General features: G+C 42.1%; 1 protein-coding gene across 4 annotated transcripts in view; it reads right to left on the minus strand.

The window, feature by feature from the left end:
- Positions 1-17549, minus strand: part of LOC105936837 (unconventional myosin-IXb) — an 89456-nt gene extending 71907 nt beyond the window's left edge. For 2 of the 4 annotated variants that reach the window (XM_021324219.2, XM_012877839.3), the window contains exon 1: positions 17071-17548. The gene's annotated coding sequence lies outside the window, so the exon portion shown is untranslated. Of the gene's footprint in view, positions 1-17070 lie in introns of all 4 variants that reach the window. The other 2 variants (XM_021324225.2, XM_021324223.2) reach the window with 1 other exon arrangement.
- Positions 17550-20092: the final 2543 nt, after the last annotated feature.

The raw sequence follows: 20092 nt of genomic DNA on the forward strand, positions 1-20092 counted from the left end.
TTTGAAGAAGAAATAAAGTCCACTTCTAATTTTTGAGAAATGTCTGTACTGTAGGAAATTTGTCGTCTTTTTTTTTAAAGAACCACTTTTTTTATTTTTTTTATTTTAGGTTTCAAAATCAAGAAAAACAGAACTCTTGCAAAAAGAGGATGGGTGGATTTTTTTTCTTTTATGGCCGGATATTTGTGAAAAATTATGTACAAAAAACAAAAACACATGCTGTAGTATCCAACTTAATGACAAAAACCAACAGGTAACTTTTAGTATCATTCTGCTGTGGAAATTCAAGGCAATTTCTCCGGGAAAACAAATTAAAACTGCTAAAAGCTGCTTTTGTAAGGCATTACACTATTTTATAGATTGTTGTCCTAATAGACAACTATTGCTTTTTTACTCTATGTTATTAATTCTCAAATCGCACCCGGACCTGCGTCGTAGACATAATATTTTTATGTCTCAAAATCTAATTCCTATTTCAAGTTCCCTGAAGAGTTTTAACATGCAAGGAAAAGACAATGACCCACAATACATTTCCTTCAGCTAGTGCCAAGCTAAAGCTAAAGCTACAACCCAAAGAGTGTGTGTGATAGAAAAACATTTAAATGAGTGAAAGTAGAGGAAAAGGGAAGAAAATGTGTTTTTACACGCAGTTTCATGTAGTTTGATGGAGGATTTGTATTTTTGAAATAAATTTCTCTTTTTTTTTATTCCATAAATCTTCATTCTACAAGTACGGATAGTCATGCAAATGTAAATATGGTGATGAAGTCTGGCTTTTTGTCCCCCTGTCTAAGCCCCTGTAAACGCATCAAAAGCAAAACGCCGACACTTATCCATCAGCAGCACAGACCTAATAAAGATGAGAAGAGCCCGTTCTTTGCCAAACGAGGCGACGTTCTCTGAATGTTGACTAAATTGCAGAGCCTAGCAAAAAAAATATTGCCCAGATTTAGTCTGCATGTCTCGGTATGTATTTTTTCTGTGGTTTCTTGTTCTGCAAAAGACTCACACATGCGCCCCGATGGAGAGGGGCTGCTGAGTGGTGGCAAACCAGCCTCAGGGCTGAGCTTCAATAGGAGCAAAAAAAAAAAAAACTGAATGGTTAGGGATTCTCCCACCATTCCCGCCTTTTTAAACACAAAAGTGTCAGTAAATATATATATATATATATATATATATATATATATATATATATATATATATATATATATATATATATATATATATATATTTAAAAAAAACAATTAACACACCCAAGAGATACCAGCTGAAGTGCTTCTATGTTACACAGGCAGAGACACTGTGAGAGAAAGGAGGAGAGGGGGGTCCCAATAGCTCACCTCCCCCCACCACCATCTTCAAGTCAATTCCCAGGCTGACCAGCCATGAACAATAAAAGCAGAGCTGAGCAGCATCTGCCGTCTCCGTCTATAGGGGAGCATAAAGGAGAGGGAAGCCACAGGGATCCCCTTTGACTTGTGGACGTCAGTCTATTCATTCAATACAACCACGCTCACGGTCAAAGCAATCTCCCCAGCAACAAGTAATCCGCTAAGAAAAAAATAAAATAAAATTTGAAAAAAGAAAAGGAACGGAGCAGCAGGGGAATATGTATTATTAAAAGCCATAAGTTTCTGCCGAGATATGAAAGTTAAACAAACTCTCCCATGTTCAGGAACCCGGCCAGCTGCCCGACCCAATAAATTAGCATAACTGCAGCGGCTCCATGCTAATCGATTACAACACGGTGATCTGGCCGCTCCGCATTGATCCACCGCTCCCAATATCATGTGTCAGAGTCGTGTATCGACAACCTAAAGAGGGCTGCTGCTGCTGCTGCTGCCGTCCCTGGGGAGGTGGGCACGACCCCCACACGGCCTGCACCACTGACACAAACCAAGCGGCACGCAGACGGCCTCGTTCCCATCTGTGTGCCGTTTCACTCAGAGCCACAGATTTATGAACTCTCGCTTCGTGTTCGTTTCACACCGGTTGGTTCATGCACTATACCCCCTGCCCCGTGCCCCGCTGCCCACCAGCCGCAGCCCCACTGCCGTGAGTTCAACCACTTCCTCAAGAGAGATTCCCCCCCCACACACACACCTTCTTTAATATCACAGGATCTCCCCCAACTCTTTCTCCTCCAGCTACCCCCCTCCAACCTTTGAGGCCGCTGTTTTAACGCAGTCCAGATGCTAAGCTCTACTGAGGAAAGGAGAAACATTGCTTTGCAGCAAGACAGCTACCCATAACCCCCCCTGCCTCCCCCCCCACCACCCACAGGCCTGCTTTTGATTCAAATGCAATGCTTCTATATTATCCTGCAACCCAGTCAGTCATACTGCAGACGGAGGTCCCGCAGTAACTTTACGCAGAAAATACAAGAAGAAGCAAATGACCGTATGGACGTCCTCAATTAAACGCGACGAGCTTGAAATTTGAGATTCAAAGCAGCGGGTTCACGGGGGACACACACACACACACCGGACCGGTTAGGCTGAAGCATGTCTGGCTTAATGCAAACCAGAAAGCCTCCGCTCACCAGAACTGGCTCATCCTGGGATGCCGACCCGCCTGGCGGTGATTTCCGGAGCAGACGCCGCGGCCGCGCTTGGAGAAATGGAGCCGTTTGGGTCAGCGTTAGATATATACGCTGGTCAAAGAGAAGACGCACACTCTGCTGTAAAAGCTCTGCTGCTTTGCAGAGTGGACCGGATGGCCAGAATTGGACCTTAGCAGGACAGAAAACAAAATATCCACTTTTTTCTCTCTCTCAAATCCCACATCGTTGATTCAATTTGAAATTGTGAAAAAACGGCTTGTCTTCAAAGACGATGATGATCGCTGGGGAATAATTCAACATTAAGGCTTTAAGTAACTAAATATAGCAAAATCGACTTTTTTGACGCCCATCAAACCTTTGTTGTACAGCCTTTGGCGTTTCATGGCTGCCCGTCTCCATTTCATTCCCTCGCTCAAACCATTCCATAACCGTGTGCTTAACCATGGCCTATCATTTTTTATTTCCCATGTTAGGAAGCCTGATGATAAATTATGGCAATAAAAACGGCTACACATTTTATACTTTATTATTTTTTGAAGACTTTACATCGCACGCTAGCTCAACAGATTAGTCCAGATCGCCATGGAGACCAGCTGATTTCTATTAGACATGAGTGATTATATTCCCTGATGAAAACCTGTGATTGAAACCCCGCTTGTAGTGATTTTTTACTGGAGTCACATACCTATAAAAGCCCCTACAGTAAGTTATGAGTTAATTATAGAAATGTAGTTTTACTCAGATGCTGTCAAAGCAGATATGTAAAGTCCCTAAAGCTAAGAATCATGAATTGAGACACGGTCGGTACCAAACAACGTCCCAAAAACGAGAGGAAGGAAACCAACGTGTAAGCAAAAAGAAAGCGGCATAACGACCAGAACCCAACAAAGTAGTTTTGTCAAACGTTTAGTTCAATTAGTTGTTGAATACATTTTCAAAATACAAGAGCTACAATGATGGTTGGGGAAATCTATTAAATAATAATAATAATAAAAAGAAACAAGTTGTTAATATTATAACAATGCAGTAATAAAAGGGGGCAGTAAACAGAAACGTATTGAATACTTTCTCTAAGCAGATTAAACCTGTTGTTTAGAAAGGAATCAGACCATAATTTTACTGCCATGAACCTTACGATTTAACATACTCAGTAAAGCTTCATTGACATTGAAGGTCTTGCTGCTCAATTCCAATTTTTTTGTGTGTGTGCTGAAACCCGATTTTTGTTGCGTTGTTCACAGTACTAATTAAATACGACTTCTGTCTGAATGGTTAAACACCCCAAAGCGACCCGCATACACAGAGGGAGAAAGTAGCCGTCACACATGCAGCGTACTGTAAACGGATGTAATTGTCACCAGAAGTGTTCAATAAAGCTCTGTTTAAAAAAAAAAAAAAAAACTTAATAGTAGTCAGCAGCGTCTCTGTGCTAATATGAAGTTGTTGAGCAATTGAAAATGACAATATTAAGACCAAACAGTTGCGAGATGAAGATAAGAGAAACAGCACAGCTGTTAACGAAGGCCTTTGGTGGAGCCGTGACTGCTACTGCTGTAGAAAAGTCACACGACCACGCAGACTGCCAAAGCCTTTTCTGCTTATAACTTTCTGTTCTGTCTCTTTTTTTCTTCATAGTAGGTACACCTGGTCTGGCGTTCTGTTATCTGAGACATCATCCAGAGAAGACGGCTCACCCGCTACTACCATCTAATGTAGAACAGATTACTAGATCAATGTGTGCTTCTGTGCTTTTTTGTCTCTCTTGTTGTGTCTCTGCTCTGTCTTCTGTAACCCCAGTCGGTCGAGGCAGATGACCGTTCATACTGAGCCCGGTCCTGCTGGAGGTTTTCCTTCCCGTTAAAGGGGAGTTTTTCTTTCTGCTGTCGCTTCATGCTTGCTCAGTATGAGGGATTGCTGCAAAGCCATGGACAATGCAGATGACTCTCCCTGTAGCTCTACGGTTCTCCAGGAGTGAATGCTACTTGTCAAGACGTGATGCAATCAACTGGTTTCCTTATATAGGACATTTTTTGGCCGGTCTGTGTGATCTGACCCAATCTGTATTGTCTGATTGATTTTGACTTTGTAAAGTGCCTTGAGATGACATGTTTCATGAACTGGCGCTATATAAATAAAATTGAATTGAGTTGAAAACTATTCGATACGTATCCGATTTAGTACTACTTACATATGGAAGAGGCACAAATCTGATTTTTTCTTTTTTTTTTTGGTGGTGGTGGTGGGGAGATTGGAGCCGGTCAGTTCTTGCTGCCATGACAAAGTCGGATAAAGGTCGCTCTTGGGCAAAAACATTGGATTTGGATCGCATGAGAAGAACCTCCAGGACATTTTACCCCTGCTGCTACTTTCATCTCAAAGGCTATCAAAAGCAGTAAAAGTATTTGTTTTCTCATGACTGTATTGGCGTTCATAAAAAACCTTTATTAGTGGCATGATTTCAACATTACACCACAATATGAGGCATTTTGTGCATCACCTGTAATTGCTTGCATTAGGCAGATATAATTTATTTAAAGTGACCTAACACAGGTCCCTCTTCCAGGAAGTCCTTCCTCCCCTGATTCAGCTTAATAGACCACAATCACACACACACACACACACACACACACAGAGACATACAGTATGTCATCTGGAGACATGGAGCAGCTGCAGGCCAAATAATGAAAAAAGAAACCAGGAAGAGAGGGGAGAAGGAAGCGGAGACAACGTGGAAGACAGAGAGAATTATTGTACATGCTTCATCGGGACTGAGCGCCACTAAAACACATTTCTCAAACACGTGGCTCTATTGTAAGACCAGAAGAGTCATTGTATCACTCCAAGCACATTGAACTCATTATGAGAGTGGCCTTCACATGCGAAAAGCAGACGATTCTTTGTTGGGCAGGAAAGGTCCAGACAGGTCGCTAAAGAAAGCGTTTTCTTTAGGCTCAACAGCTGGAAGGGAAACATTTTTACTTACATGTATGAAGAGACAAAATCCACCAAACTAAAAGAAAAAAGTTTGCAGTAAAGGGAAACATGGCGGGATTTTTTGTTGCAGCGCACATTGTATTGGATGTTCTCTTTTGCCAGAAAATTGCCAGAATGGAAAAAAAAACATTGCAATGTTCAGCAACAGCGCCACACTTACACGTTTCCGTGATACCCTGCAGCCTTCGTTTTTTTTTTTTTTTTTTTGCATACTCGAAACAATAGAGCTTCTTTGTATCAACATCTAAAAATAAAAATTCACAGGTGGAATATGTAGTCGCGGAAGCAAAGCTTTTTTTTTTTTGCTTTAACTTCAGGGTAACCCAGCTTGGAGCAAAAACACAGGAACTCTAAAGCAGTTTTTTTTATTATTTATTTTATTATTTCCCCTAAACCATCAGCGTCTCTTCTTGCATACGGGGTTCGTATCACGTCTCAGTCCCCCTGAACCGCCTGGCCCACTCATTCCGAATGATTATCTCTGAACGTGATTCAACTAACATATGGAGCCATTCATCAGTGCCCAGACTCAGACTGCATGGTAAAAATAGAGCGAAAACAAACAGAACAGCGGCGAGCTCTCAGCCAATGGTGAGAGCACAAAGCCAAGGTCTGCTGTTGCTGCTCCATTTCTTCCTCCTTCAACATCGGGCTTGTGTCTTTCTTTCCATCTACTTCCCCCCCCCCCCCAATGTGCCTCACTTGTCTGACCTCCTCTGGTACTTTTTTTTTTTTCCCCCGTTCTCTTTCACTTCCCCCTGTCACTGTTCACAACCTTTCAGGCATCCATTGGGTCAAATACAGCTGGAGTCAGCACAATGAGACGCACATAAACCCATGTGCTGAAAACAAACAGGCAAAATGAACCAAAACGCTTCCCCTGTTTGAGCTGAGAGCTGAAGGTATAAGCTCCAAGTGTACGTAACCAGTTTATATCAAGTTAATGTGGCTGCTGGCCGCTCTTTGCCTCCAGTTACGCGCTGGGTTTGCTCCCGCCCTGGCACATGGGCTGGGAATGGTTTGTCATCTGCACAGTCTGCCACGGCTAAGTTTACATTCTCTTCCCCTCGCATCAGGTTAAAAAAAAAAGACCCGCCTTGATCTCCATCTGCTTGAAGCTATCGTTGGTAATCCTGTTCATAAACGCTTTTTGTTATACCTGGTAAAATGGTCCTTTCATCCGGAGAGTAGTAAATACATTACTACAAAATGGAGGTAAAAAAAAAAAAAATTCTCTAGCCAATCCATGCCCCTCAGTCCAAAGTAGAGGTGGGTATTGCCAAAGAAGTCACGATCCGATTCTATCACGATGCATCACGATACTTGAATTGTTGCGATGTATTGCGATGCATTGTGATATTTTCACTGAACACTGTTAGAAAAAAATACAGCCATTACCAGTGGCTGACTGGCTGTGTATGATCTGGATAGTATCTTCAATTGATACATAACTAAAAGAAACTGAATTCATCCATAGCTGTGTTTATTGAAACGGCTTCTGGAGGTATTGCCATGAAAACAAATATTACTGTTACTGGAGTGGACACACTGACAAAAAAGTGCTTAGGATTTATAAAAGTTAAAATAACAAAATAAGGATAATCAGTGGCGTTTACATGGCCTCAGTGGTCCTTTAAACCAATGAAGTTGTATTCCACTTGTTTTTGGCTGATGTTCGCCAACCATTCATGCAATTTTATTTATACATTTTTTTTAAATTAATAATCGATACTTGCTGTCAAGAATCGATGCAGTAGATCGCGAAAATTAGAATCGCCATGCATCGTCATGACGATTATTTTCCACACCCCTAGTCCAAAGGGCATGGATTTGACAGAGTTTTGTTCCAGCTTTCACCTCCTCTGTCCCTCCAGTTCTAGGAGTAATCGCCATATCTATTGGTTAGCCCAAATGCCAATCATTCTGACGTGCTCACGTAACATTAGTGCGCATGCTCTTTCCTACCGCGTTTCTGCTTCCTGGCTGCACGTGCACACTTTAAAAAAATCTTTAAATCCTGTATGACCGATTAGCCTTGTTAGCTGAACTACTAAACAGCCTGTGTATGTATTCCCTGGAAGATATAGAGCTTTACTCCTCAACTTTAGGCCCGTTTACACTACACTTTTTTTAACCGAACCAAGCCGAGACCTGTCCGAGCTTGGATCAGTTAACCAAGCCGAGACGACCGTTTACACACCACACTACCCCGGTTCCTTGGTTGCTCCTCGCCTCCTGGTGACAATCTGCGGTACTGCTGCTCTCTGGGATTGAAGGCGGGACGAGCAAATCAAAACGGCGGTGCCCATAACATTCAGGATGTTATGGTTAGACAAAGTCGGCTTTTGGGACGTGGATAAGACAAACGAACGTCTAATAAGGATTTACAGACGCAGGAAACAACGACAGACACTGAGGTTCATCACACTGCTAAGCAGAATCATCTCTGGAAATCGTGTGGCACGGTAATGAAGCTAGTGTTATTATGAATGTCTGAAATTTGTCTGAATGGAGTGTGAATCGGGACGTGCAGCCAGACACGCCGGAAAAACCGCTTACAGTCAGCTGACTGTAAGCGGATGACGTGGTCGGCTCATGCGCTCTTCGTTATCAGATAACCAGGATAAAAAAAAAAAAAAAAAAAAAAAAAACAGTCCGAGACCTACTCAGGAACTGGTCTGCAGTTAGCGCGGTCCGGTTATGTTTAGCGCGGTCCGGTTCAGTCTGCTGACCATTTATACACAAGAGGACTGGTCTCGGCTCGGTTAAAAAAGTGTAGTGTAAACGGGCCTTATGAGGAATCTAAAATGCTGTCGATATATAAAAATCCAGCCTGTTCCATTGGGTAGAGCTGGACATTTCAAAAGGAAAAAACAAAACAACACGAAACAGAATTATTCAGCTTGCTGATATCTGCTGAGGTCTCCCCCCATGCATTGGCTGCCTGAATGAATCCTAGGATGCCTCTGAACAACATAGATTCCCTTCATGAAACGCCTTAAACCTTTAACTCTTCCTCTAACTTGATTTTAAACATATCGCTGATCCAAAACATAACTGACTTGGTCTTCTTCCTTCAGTAACAACATCCTCACAGAGGAGCTTTGCAGTCAGCACAAACATTATTTACATTTGGCATGAGTTAATGTTTTGTAAATAAATAAAAAGTAAACAAAAAAAATCTTACTATAATGTTTCACAGCCACTCATATGAGCATAGGTCATAAAAGAAAACCTCTTGTCAGTCTCACATTGCAATTGTGGCTGTTCTGAGGGTTTAATTGTGACAAATATTAGAATAGAACAGAAATAGCCGTTACTCTCCCACAGTGGGGAAGGTCAGCTGTACCAGCAGCAAAGTGAAACGCAAATGGAAGCACGCATATACACACAAAGGTGAAAAAATATATTTAAAAAAATAAAAGAGAAAGAGACAGGGCAGTAAGAGCAAATTTACAACATAAGAAAAATACTGCAGTTATTATTGAAAACAAATAAGAAGTGTGCAATTATGTGTTTATCCATTAAAAACATTAACAGACTATTTATAAGGATGAAAAAAATGCAAAGATGTAAACACTTATGGAGTTTTTTTTGGGAGCAGTGATGGTTATGAAGTGTAACGGCACCTGGTAGGAAGGATCTGTGATAAAACTCCTTTGTGCACCTAGGATGTAGCAGTCTGTCACTGAAGCAGCTCTGCACACAGCTTCATGCATGGTGGTTGGAGGAGTGGGGGGGTGTTTACTAGTTCAGCCAACAATCCTAATCACTTCCTATCAGCTATAGATAAGATGCTGCTCCAACACGCTATACCATAGAGTTTAAAGCACTTTTTTCTATTTCGAATATTATTTTGCCCCAACAATTAAAGTGAACCTGTGGGTTGGCAAAAACAAGGATGAGCAGAAAGAAAGAAAAAGTCTAAATTAAGATTGCTGGACAGATGCACACAAAAGCAGATGTAACTGCCGCTCATTAGCTGTGGTCTGGGCCTCATAATTACATTTTGCACTATGGTGCTGCTGAGCAACAGCAAACAGAGCCTCAGGGCGTGCCCTCTCCCAGTTTGCCCATAATCCAGAGTCAAGGGACAAGATCAGTGAGTGCACCGAGGACAAAAAGGGGGGAGTTAGTATTTACCACAGTCGTCAACTAGTCAGTTCTCATCCACATATGCATTAGCTTGGGTCCATAATCCAATGAAAAGCGTACTTAAAAATCAAGCAATAATGTTAGGCTCTGTTGTGGAACTGCTTTTGTGTTTCTAACCAGGGTCATTATGTGGTTGCTCCATATTTCTAGCTGACACGTAGCAGACTCTCTCTCAGTTTTAAGTTCCCCGTTAGATGAACACAGCTGAAAAGTGTACAGCCACGAGATAAAAGCCTAAAAGATAGGATAGAGTTCAGGGTCTATAACCCCCCCACTCCCCAAAAAAATACACAACAGGAAATAAAGATAAAAAATGGGCTAAAATTAAACCCTAAAACCAAAATCCCAGCAGACAAGCTGCTATAGACTGGCTTAATGTGTCCTCAATGACGCTCGCAGACCACTTATCACATCACCAAGGAAGAATTTTAAAATGTGTATTTTTGCTAAACGTCTGAGTCCTAACCGAGACTGTAACCAGTCTTTAAACGTGCAGTTTTAACACAGTCATCATCAAAATGATCCTTTGCTCCCCATCAGCTTCATTTGATTGCACTGTTGGGATACCTGAGCGAGGGCTCTGGAACAACAAACCATTTCACTGCAAGTAAACCATCGTTTACCCGTCAGTCTGCCTTTTCCATAGCCTTTCATTAAGGCTGGCTCTATTTATAAAGGCCATAAATTCCCCTAACTACGCTGAAAGAGCATTCCGGGGGAGAGTTATTAAGAAGTTTGCAGAACAAAAGTATTTCACTTCCCTCCTCTGTGTAGCTTATTTACTGCTCACTAAGATTAGTACTTTATGTAGTCTGCATCATTTATGTATGGTTGCTACACTTATCTAGATTCCACGTGTCTAGATTACACAATCAAAAATGGATGGGTGAATGGCAGACGAACGGTAAATGGACAGACGCTAAATGGATGGACAGATGTTAAAAGGATGAACAGAGTAAGACACCAAAAAGGAGGATCAATGTTTGGATGGATGGATGGATGTTTTAGCAGGAAAGTGGAAGTGAAAAGTGGAATGACTAACCCAGCTTGATGGATGGGTGGATGGATGGATGGATGGATGGAAGTTTTAGCAGGAAAGTGGAAGTGGAAACTGGAATGACTAACCCAGCTTGATGGATGGATGGATGGATGGATGGATGGATGGATGGATGGATGGATGGAAGTTTTAGCAGGAAAGTGGAACGACTAACCCAGCTTGATGGATGGATGGATTGATGGATGGATGGATGGATGGAAGTTTTAGCAGGAAAGTGGAAGTGGAAACTGGAATGACTAACCCAGCTTGATGGATGGATGGATGGATGGATGGAAGTTTTAGCAGGAAAGTGGAACGACTAACCCAGCTTGATGGATGGATGGATGGATGGATGGAAGTTTTAGCAGGAAAGTGGAACGACTAACCCAGCTTGATGGATGGATGGATGGATTGATGGATGGATGGAAGTTTTAGCAGGAAAGTGGAACGACTAACCCAGCTTGATGGATGGATGGATGGATGGATGGATGGATGGATGGATTGATGGAAGTTTTAGCAGGAAAGTGGAACGACTAACCCAGCTTGATGGATGGATGGATGGATGGATGGATGGATGGATGGATGGATGGATGGATGGATGGAAGTTTTAGCAGGAAAGTGGAACTACTAACCCAGCTTGATGGATGGATGGATGGATGGATGGATGGATGGATGGATGGATGGATGGATGGAAAACCGACAGATGGATGTCAAATGGATGGCTGGATGGATTGACAGCAATCAATGGATGGATGAATGGACGGTTGAAGGATTGATTGATGGACAACTGGATGGATGGAGTGATGGAAACCAATGAATGGATGAAGTGATGGAAACCAATGGATGGATGGATGGATGGACGGATGGCTAGATTGACGGATGGATGGATGGTACACTTAAACAAAAATTCAATGAGGATTGAAAAGGCAACCAACTTTTCTTCCCCCCCTTATCCGCCCCCCGTCCGTTTATCTTCTCCTCACCTGGCTCCGGTCCTACAACATGCAAACTCCTTCACAGCACATTCAGGTCAGGAGTCCCTGCAGAACCTGAAGTCATTTTTCCTGAAATCTCCTGACAGAGAAAGGCAGTCCCTGGAGCTTTACAGCAGCTGAGCTAAACTAAGCTCTGGCATACTTTATGAACACAAAAGCACATGCACATACATCCTGATGTCCTAGTTCTTCTTCCTGACCTGTTTCTTTCCCTTCAATACTAGGACACAGGTCAACGCTGTAGAAAAATCTTTTTTATTAATAACACCCTACTCATAAAAGCTGCTATGGTCTCCCAAAAAGCCTAATTAGCATAGCTAAATTCACCTAGCCCGCAGTTACAGAGGTATCACGCTATGAATCTAAAGTTTTAGCAGGAAAGTGGAACGACTAACCCAGCTTGTCCTAAAGTTTCAGTGCTACAGAACAACAAAGACGTTCGTTTTTTTCCCCCAAAGACGTGTGCACAGATATAGAAAAACAAGCCTCGACAGGCCTGACAATTTTTGCCAAGCCCTTAGCTATAAGCTTTTCCTGCTCGTGAAGGCGGCGACTTTGACTGACTTCAAATGCAGAGACCGAGTAAAATTTAAGAACATTCAAAAGGCATCAGGACCTATCTCATGAGGCCCGTTTCTCTTTATGTAAAATGTCAGCCACAAAGGTTACACTGACAGCTGTCTGTTGGATCAGTCAAATTAAATACATTATGGAATTCCTCGTCCGGCGGTTCAGCGTAGTCACGTGTAGTATTTGTATAAGAATGTGTAGGAAGTGTAAGATTACCAATTTAGCTGTTGTTTAAGGCATCTCCGGGCTGCTAACTTTTTTTTTTTTAAACCCGTAGAAGTCAGATTTCTCAAATCTGGACCACTGGGACTGTTCTTGATCCATGAATCCATTACTCTGTATGTGAATATTTATGAAAAGAGTAATTTCAAGGCTTTTTTGACATCAGGTCAGGTCTAATTTGAAAATAAGTCTAAAGATTGGTACAAATATATATATATATATATATATATATATATATATATATATATATATATATATATATATATATATATATATATAGCGAGAAGTTGTGTTTTGCACCCTGGACCTTGATTTTTATCTGTGGCTTCTGAGTAACTCCGTAGAAAGCCAAAATATTGACAGCTGAAGTGTTGAACTCAAGGTTTAATACGGTGAATTACAGACTACATTAAGTTTCATATACAGTATAATCTAGGTACATGGAAAAACAAAAAAAATTTGGTTTATCTCTTCTAGAAATGGAACAAACAATATTCTCTGTAAACATTTTTATCAACAATTTGTTTTCTTTTGTTAATGCTTATCTCACAAACTCAAAAAAGTGTGGGAACCCTGTTAATGTTCTCAAGCTGCTAGATTGTGGTCTCTTTGGTCTTGATCAAACGTTTCCTAACAACTTTAACACTGTCTTATTCACTCGTTTGCAGCTGAGCAGCAGGTTCAAAAACCAGAGTTGGCTCAAGATCTTTTGCACAATATTGAAAATTAGAAACAGTAGCTATAAAACGCCCCCTGTAATTCTGAATCCTTTCTAAAAAAAAATCCCAAATATATGAAAATAACTGTAAATCTAAAAATCCCCTGCTCAAGAGTGCACCCAAAAATTGATACTTGTATTTAAAAAAGCCCACTCATGGCTCTGGCATCGTAAAGCAATGTTATAATGCCTTATCAAACAGAAGGCCCCTCTATGCCTCGATGTAAGACAGACGTGTCTCTAAAGCCGTGGGGCTGCAGACGTGGACGTCTTATCTCAGGTAGCCTTCATAACCAGGTGCACCACCAGCTGCACACGGAGACATCACATGCTGCTCAGGGACTGGATATAAACCTCTGAGCATCCACAACTCGGCTCGGCGTGTTCCTCTGTCCCTGTTCTGCCTGATGCTTTAAATCCTTACGCAGGAACCCAGGAAACAAGGTGTAGAAACTACAATTTTAGATTAATTCAAGTAAAGCCAAAGAGGTTTGATCAGAGAGCACAAAGCATGTCAGTAAAATGTCCACGGGTAAATTATAGTAAACTAGTTTTCAGGTAATAGTGATAAACAACCCAGCACAGTTTTGGTTGAAACACACCAGCAGGCGGATAAAAGATCGATCCTGGCCTCCACACAGTTTAATTTGCTGCCTGCATGCAAGTAAAATCAAGTCTCGCACCTCTTAAAGGTGACCTATTAAACATTTAGGATAGAGATGGGCTATACAACACATGCTAATCACATTTGTTGCACAAAAATCATTCACAGATAACCACATTTCAGTTCCGAATATTTTTAGCTCCTTTCAGAATGAGTTGTTTTAGGACTGTCACCTTTATGCAAATAAGTGAGCCAAACGGCTCCTCTTGGGTTGCTAGGTGAGGGGCGGAGCTCCCATTTAGTTGCAAGATGAGGGGCGGAGCTCCGATTGTGTTGCTAGGTGAGGGGTGGAGCTCCGCTTGAGTTGCTAGGTGAGGGGAGGAGCCCCGATTGTGTTGCTAGGTGAGGGGCGGAGCTCCGATTGTGTTGCTAGGTGAGGGGTGGAGCTCCGCTTGAGTTGCTAGGTGAGGGGAGGAGCTCCTCTTGGGTTGCCAGATGAGGGGCGGAGCTCCGATTGTGTTGCTAGGTGAGGGGCGGAGCTCCGATTTAGTTGCCAGATGAGGGGCGGAGCTCCACCTGTGTTGCTAGGTGAAGGGCAGAGCTCCGATTGAGTTGCTAAGTGAGGGGCGGAGCTCCACTCGAGTTGCTAGGTGAGGGGCGGAGCTCCTCTTGGGTTGCCAGATGAGGCTCCGCTTGTGTTGCTAGGTGAAGGGCAGTGCGTGTGCCGATTGTGACATAATAATCGAGACGTTTTTATAACGGCTCGTTTTCCAAACATTTAGTTACTGCCAAAAAACGGTGGGATGTTTGAAGCAATACACATATCCAAATGGACGTACTAAAAGGTAATTTTACATAGTTGGTCCCCTTCAAGTCATCGTGCAACAACTAAAGGCGCATCGAGACTGAGCTCAAGCAGATGCTTAGTGTTGCATCAGAGAAAAAAAAAACAAAGCTCTCCTTTAATATGATTCAAGCTGACGAGGAAAACAAGATCCAAAGCCCCAGGATGACAAGGTAGCCTGGATTATTAGCATAGATAAAACCTACATTCTGAAAAAAACGCCACACCAAAAGTCTGCAATTTGAAAAACACGTGGATAAAACTTCTTCTGAGAGATATTAAACGACAATACTGGTGAAATCTAATACACGTAGGTCTCTCTCTCCCCCCACACTGATTAAAGAGAGATAAACACAGGCTGTTTGCGGCTCTCGTCTGTTTCTCCACAGTTTTTTACACAACCAGCAAGACGTGTGGACAGTTAAACTCAAACTGAAGGTTAGCTGGTATTCCTTCCCCTCCCCCCTCCTTATCTCCCACCACTGTCAGGTCTGTAGTGAGGCTTGCAGGGTAGAAACCATTAGCGGGGGGCCATATGGTCCCTTTCATTCAATTGATGGCAGTGAGCCATTCTCTGGTGTTTTCAAGCAGGTTTGAGGTACAAACATGTGGATTCAGATTCTAATGACAGCCTTTTTGCAATCTACGTAGATTTAAGCACCTCAAACTACTTGAAAAATCGCCCCTTTATTAATGATAAAAGGTATTTTATTATATTTGATATATTATGTAAACTGTATATCTTTATTGCTTGATTATTGTTGTATTTATAGTGAACATTGGATATTGATAGTTTGGTATCACATTGCGTTGTGCATGTTTATTATAACTAGTTTGTTGCCACTAATTGAACTGTAATAATTAGATTTTTGTTTTCGTGTTATTTGGCTCTTTGAGCTTTCCCGCTCCCTAATTAGCTAATTAAGTCTTTTTTGTAACTGTTTCTTTGAGACGTGACATTTTGAGTTTTGCATATGACAACACCGCCTCACAGAGTATGCTAATGATTGTTTCGCTCATGTTTGTAGGTTTCAGATGCTATATTTTGATAGTGCAAGCACCAAACACGGCAGCCATGTCTCTTTGCCCACTATGACCTAATTCTACATGAATTATGACAGACACATTTAAACCTTACAGCCAAATAGAGGAACCAGGTAGTCAGCCAGCGATCTGCCAATATTTCCTCGATCAGCTCTGACAGGTGCGCTAAAATGGCACTAAAAGCAAACTTATATCAACCATTCAGTTAACCATTTTCATCACTGTGCATCTAGATGCCCTTTTGGGGACTTTATTAAAAAAAATCTGATAAAGGTTAGAGGCACACTTATAATTCATTAGATTTCCTACATTTAACACAAAAAAATGCAACACACAATTTGTCCCTTTATTTAGTCCTTTCATCATCTGCACCAATTAGAAATCTGCAGGCAGGCCACGAAGGAAGTGGGCCAAGAAAAAAAGCCTGATGGCACAACATCAAGATGCAGAAACGGACCACCACCATAATAATAAGGTCTTGGGTCCCCTAGAGCCACTTTGCGCGGATCAGGCCCTCCAACAGATGTCTGACACAAAGGAAGTGTGCCATGTGAACTTTCGGAAACTGTCATGTGAGGGAATTTCACCAGCAATCACAAACCGCCAAGCCAGCGTCGAGGCTGCCGTCTCACAGCAGGCAGACGTAGGTGACACAGGCAGACGTGGGTGACACAGGCAGACGTGGGTGACACATTTAACACCGTGCCACTGCTAATATTACCCACCCACCGGCTTATTTATAGAAGCACCAGCGAGATGCGATGCAGTTGTGTCGGATAAAAATAGAGAGCAAGCACACCTACCCGACTTCAGCGTCTGCTCCTTAGGCACGCAAAGTTTCGGACGTAACTTCACCCCCCTAATCCAGAAACGATGCCCGCCCCACGCAGCGCACAGAACCCCGGCTACCATGAAGCTACAGCCGCCTCTCTCTCTCTCTCTCTTTCCTGGCTGGATCTCAGGGAGGCATCTGCATCAGCAGGCTGTGAAACAGTGGACCCTCATTGATTTTCAGTGCCCATAACTAAACAAGCCCACTGTCATGTGGACTGGTCGGTCCCTGTGTCCACAACGCCTTTACAGCCATGCCCACCCCCCTTTATTACCAAACGCCGCAATCAAGTCTACCTTCTGGTTAACAAATGGCTGTGGAAATCCTCCCAGTTCAGGCTGTGAGAAGCTGATCCACAATCAACTTCCTTTTATGAAGCACGAATCCTTAAAAGGGCGGAAGGTTTATCGATGACTTGGAACTTAAAAAAAAAAAAGAAAACATTCAGCCCACGGAGCCGTGGGTTCAAATCAACTGCATTTCTCCGACGTACCTTTCCCCGGTGTTTGTCTCATTGTCCTTGTGTGATCCTCGCTGCAGCGTCCGCCCGCGAACCGACCGCCTGTGTCGGTCTAAATTCACTAAAACACGGCGTTGCTTTCTTTTTTCTTTTTCTTTTTTCTTCCTCCCCTTTGTTTTGTTTTTTCTTCTCCTCCAGATAGGAAACAGGAGAGAGTTGATTCAAGCTGCAGGCTGCTGAGGCAGCCAGTCAGACAAAGCTCAGTGTTGAGGCAGTTTCAAGCGGTTGAAGGGGGGTGAAAAATACTCGAAACAGTCCGTGAAAAAGAAATTTCCGCATCCTCCTTTCTTGACGTTTCAATTTAAAAAACAAAACATGGTCGGCAGGGGAAGAAAAAAAAAAAAACAAGGACCGAAAAAAACTAGCAGGCGGCCAGCTAACCAGCTAGCCTGTCGCGACTTCCTTTCTCCTAGTCTTTAATAACACTGGCGGAGCCTGAGCTGAAAAAAGTTGAGGAAAAAGGCAGATTGTGCACAATGACGGCACCCTGTTGCTGCCCGGGCGTTTTGTTTTGACAGCAGCGCCCCCTGCAGGATTTACGCGGCGGCGCTGCAGCGAGCAACAGAGGCGCTGCGAGCTGAGCGTAACGAGCGCGAGATCACTGGCGCCACCCAGAGGGGTGTGGGGGGATAATTTGACACCGAGCGGAAATGATACGTCAGCGCGTCTGCCATGTTGTGAGTGGCAAGGTCGTCCGGGAAACACAGGTTACACGCTTGGAAACACTTAAGTGTGCAGTCAACTAATAGTTTATATGTTGCCTTTTACACGGCCAACAAAGACCAAAGAGCTTTGCTATTCAAAATAGAACACATACAGAAATAAAACATGGAATCGGTTCAGGCAATAAAGCCTTTAAAAATCAGTAATAGAATGTTACAACGCTCCTTTCTATCAAAGGCCAGCCTGAATAAATTAGTTTTGAAATTTGAGCGAAAAGAATGGAATCACACTGAAAAAAGCCAGATAACCCCAGTTTTTGGACCGGGTCCTTGCCATATCTAATAAAAACTATTTTGAAGATCGAGAACACCTGCCAAATCCGTGTAAACTTAGTAATATTAATAATAATAACATTAATAATAAAAACATTATTCATATAATAACTAAGTATGCTTAGTTCAGCAATTTGTTTAGTCAAAAATTCAAATTTAAGCGATAGACTCATCAGTCTTGTTTTTCAGAGGGCAGTTGTTAAGATGTTTTCAGGTAATATGCTATTACAGAGCCCCTGGTTTATATGCTCTGATATCCTGGATCAGTAACTTTGTCACCTACAGATCTCAGGTGGTGAGGATAGGGAAAAGCAGATCTGCCCCACTGATCCTGGACACTGGACGCTGGAACACGACAGGGCTGTGTCCTCAGCCCTGCTCTCTACACCCTCTTCATACACGACAACCCACAAACGTGGTTGTGAGGTTTATTGATGACACCACTGTGGTGGGTGTGTCATATGCAACAACAATGAGACCCACTACAGAGAGGAGGTGCTCAAGGAATAACCTCAACCTGAACACTAACAAGACCAAGGAGGTTATAGTGGAGTACAGGAGGTCCAGGAAGACTGAATATGCTTCTCTTTGCATACAGGGGGAGGTGGTGGAGCATGTGGACAGCATAAGGTTCCTTAGCATTCACATTTCCTCTGACCTCTCCTGGACTGTAAACACCTCCCACCTGGTGAAGAAGGCCCAAGAATGGATCTTCTTTCTTAGGAAACTGAAACAGACTGGACTTTGTACTCAGCTACTAATAAACCTTTATAGAACCACAATTGAAAGCATTTTGTGTCTCAGTGTGACATTGTAGCATGGGAGCTGCACAGCACAGAAGAGGAAGGATTTATTACGGGTTGTTGAGGACAGCGCAGGTGATTGTAGGATGTTGTCTACAAGATGTAGATACGGTTTATGGTGCACGAGTCCAGAAAAGGGACATATGTAGCAACAGATGCCACACATCTGGGCAATGCACTGTTTGTCACACTTCCATCATGTAGATGATTCAGAAACATTAAAACAAAAACTAATAGACTTAAAATAAACTTTTTTTTCCCCAAAGCTGCGAGGACTATCGCCCTCCTGCTGAGAATCAATAAACCACCAGACCAGTTAATTGTCTGTAACATGTTACAAACCTTTACCTTGTTCAACATGTTCTAGATCTGATGATAATTATTTACAGTGTCTCACACTAATTACTACTTTGGCATCCGTGCAAATTGCACAGTTCTGTAACTTGAAGATTTAAATTTATTACACAGTACTTTTCTGTGTGCATGAGTGGATCAAACGACGCATTTGTGTGATACATGGAACTGCACAATAATCTTTATCATCTGTAAAGGGGACTGCTATTTCACTTTCTGACTCAAAATCAGTTTTATTAGATGCTCAAGACTATTTGCTTCAAGCTTCTCAGGATGTGTTGTTGGTCAGTGTAATCAACTGATTTCAGGAAAAAAAAATAAAGGCTTGAAAAGATTATGTTTTGTTTTGTCTCAGTGTTATGCGTAATCTGTTTGCATTCAGAGCCGGTGTTTTGTCACATCAAAAATGTAATCATGGTAACACATAATGACAATAAAGATTCTTGATTATTATTATTATTATCATTGCTAAGCAGTCGACCCTGTTTGTTAGTAATAGGGGCTGAAAAATCAAAAGTACCTAATCATTGATCATATTCTAATTGTTTAATTGTAGAAGTGTCTGCTAATCTCCTCGGTATCACCCCGATCTAAAAGAAAGTTTAGGCGCCCCCCTCCAACCAATCTTTTTTGACAGTTGAACAAAGAAAAGCCAGCTGCAGTTAAACATAACAATAAAACAAACTGCAATCTTCATTAAATCACAAAACTACCACTTTTAAATTTTCATTGTTTTAAGTTTAACTGTCTATTTTACTGTGCAATTGAATTCAACATTGCAATCAATATATATACTTTTTAAATAACCTCTCAAAATTAGTCATTTTTCCAGTACATTTCTAC

Source organism: Fundulus heteroclitus, chromosome 9, assembly GCF_011125445.2.
Source record: "Fundulus heteroclitus isolate FHET01 chromosome 9, MU-UCD_Fhet_4.1, whole genome shotgun sequence".
In the NCBI taxonomy this organism is placed as follows: domain Eukaryota; kingdom Metazoa; phylum Chordata; class Actinopteri; order Cyprinodontiformes; family Fundulidae; genus Fundulus; species Fundulus heteroclitus.